This window comes from Microtus ochrogaster (assembly GCF_000317375.1).
Source record: "Microtus ochrogaster isolate Prairie Vole_2 chromosome 14 unlocalized genomic scaffold, MicOch1.0 chr14_random_3, whole genome shotgun sequence".
In the NCBI taxonomy this organism is placed as follows: domain Eukaryota; kingdom Metazoa; phylum Chordata; class Mammalia; order Rodentia; family Cricetidae; genus Microtus; species Microtus ochrogaster.
Window position 1 is genome coordinate 11,489,689 of NW_004949098.1, and position 2,429 is coordinate 11,492,117.

Below are 2,429 nucleotides of genomic sequence, written 5' to 3' on the forward strand. Positions count from 1 at the left end.
GGAGACCAGGGTTGATCTGACCCACCCCGGAGACCAGACCAGGGTTGATCTGACCCACCCCAGAAACCAGGGTTGATCTGACCCACCCCAGAGACCAGGATTGACCTGACCCACCCCAGAGACCATTCCCAGAGAGGCTGCCTGGGTCGCTGGAGCTTTCACACCTGAAGGACTGTGTCTGGGCCCAAACCCTTCCTGCCTCCCTGCAGGTGACATTAGGATGCTCCCGCGTGTGGGTGGTGAAGCTTAAGTTTCTTCACCAACATAGCTCATTCGGCAGCTAGAATTAACCTCCTTGCTACCTTTGAAGCAAGGGGTCGTCTGTTGTTCCCAGCTGGGCCCCTGTTCACAGGGTTGGGCCCCCGATATCTCAGGGGGCATGAACAGGCCGTGAAGTAGGACAGCCGCGTCTGAACGGCCTACACATCCAGTCTACCCCTTCACACCGAGAGAGAGTCCCAGCAAGTGGCTGCTAGAATTCTGACTCCCCAGAAGCCTGCTCCGTGTCTTGAGGTTGGAAATTGGAAAGGCAGAGGCAACAATGTCTTCGGCCAGTTGGGGGCAGCACAACACAGGAAAAAGTGACTGATTGATGCAGGCCCCTCCCTTCAGTCACCACAATTTCCAGGACACTTTCTCCCCCTCCCCCTGCCCATCATTGTTTGTGATTTAGAAATGGGCACAGGCCGGGGATCCTGTGGAGACCGCGCACCAGGTTAACAATGGCTATCTGGCCTGGCAGAGAGGCGATGGGAACTCGCTCCCCCACCCGCAATTTTAGAATAAAGGAACTGTTGTAGTATCTAGTGTTTTCTCCCAAGACAGTTCTTTCAGGACCTTGCTGTGCCCCGTTGTCCAGGGACCAGATTGAGCCAGGCAGGTTAGCACCTAGGGTGCCCTGGGGTTGCAGACTCCTCAGGCCCCAGGATGGAGAGGCTTCCTGCACCCTGACTGCCTGCCATCCGAGTTCCCCTGGCTGCACCTGCAGGCCTGGAGACATCCTTTATTATTGTGCGTATGATACAGGGTGTGGGGCACACACTTGATGTGTGGGGATCAGAAGACAGCTTGCGACGTTGGTTCTCTCCTTCAACCTTTCTGGAGATTAAAACCAGGTCGACCAGCTTTTGTGGCAAGCTCCTTACCCGCTAAGCCAAGTTGCCCACCCAGGCCAGGAGGCCTCTTGCCTACTCTAGCTAGTGAGCATGGTGGCTCTTGTTAGGGTTGACTGGTGTGGTATCCACCTAGGCTTTGCCTGCTTTTGCTCTGGGGCCTGGCTATTGCTCCCTCACCCCAGCCTCCCACCTAACCACCCATGAGCCTCAGGCCCCTGCGCTCCTCTGGCTTCCGGCCACTCTGGAGATGGCACCCACAGAGGCCTCCCTCCCAGTGTGCCCGTGACAAAGCCCTGCAGTTGGCCCTCTGCATATTAACAGGGTCTCAGGTCGAAGGCTTTGTTACCATGTCTCTCCCTGTAGCTCCCATCTTCAGTGGCCAGCAGAGACGTCAGCAAGGCCCGAGTCAGTTTGGGTGCTTGCTTGGCTACTGTCCCTTTCCCTCACTCCGCAGCGTCGGTTGGAAGCACAGGGTCCCAGGGCCGCAGGGACACTAGGAGGGCTGGCTGGAAGGGAGCCAGCTCCCCAGCAGGGGCCCTTCGTCCTGACCAGGGTCAGGATAACTCAGCAGTCTGTTCTGGTGGGTGGGTTGGGGGTGGAGGCCTCTGAAGGCTGAAGAGTGTTTTTCTTGGGAGTAGGAAGGACCACCTTCCACGGGAGAATCCCTGGGTACATCCTTCCCGGCATGTGCCCCTGTGTGGTCAGTAGAGAGCTAGGAAGTCTCAGGGAGACCGAGGGCGGGTCGGCAGACAAGCTCTCTGGCACAGCATTAGGAAGATGAATTTGATTAGACTTTCTGACTGTGTGGGACACAGCGCAGAGCCAGCAGAGCCGCAATAACACTTGGGACACAGAGGGAGGTGCAGGGCAGCTGCTGCTGGGCCTCAGCCTCTGGCCCAGGCTCACCCAGACACCTCTCCTGCCATTGTGACAACTCCCTCACCCTCTCTTGCTTGTTTCTTTTGAGTTGCTGTGTCACATAGCCAAGGCTGACCTTGATCTCACTGTGTGTCAAAGGCAAAGACATGATCCACCTCCCTCTACCTCCTAGGTATGTCAGGGTTACGGACACGTACCACCATACCTGGCTCACTCACTCTCTGCCCTCTTTTCTCTGCTATTCTGCACTGTCATTAACAAGAAATAGAACTAGGGCTGTGGCCAGGGAAACAAGGGCCTCTCCACTAGGCTGGTGCTTTTCATACACACACTCCACAGGCAAGCAAGGATCAGAAATAGGGCTTCTCCGCTATAGACTTGTGCTTTTCACACACACACACACACACACACACACACACACACACACACACACAC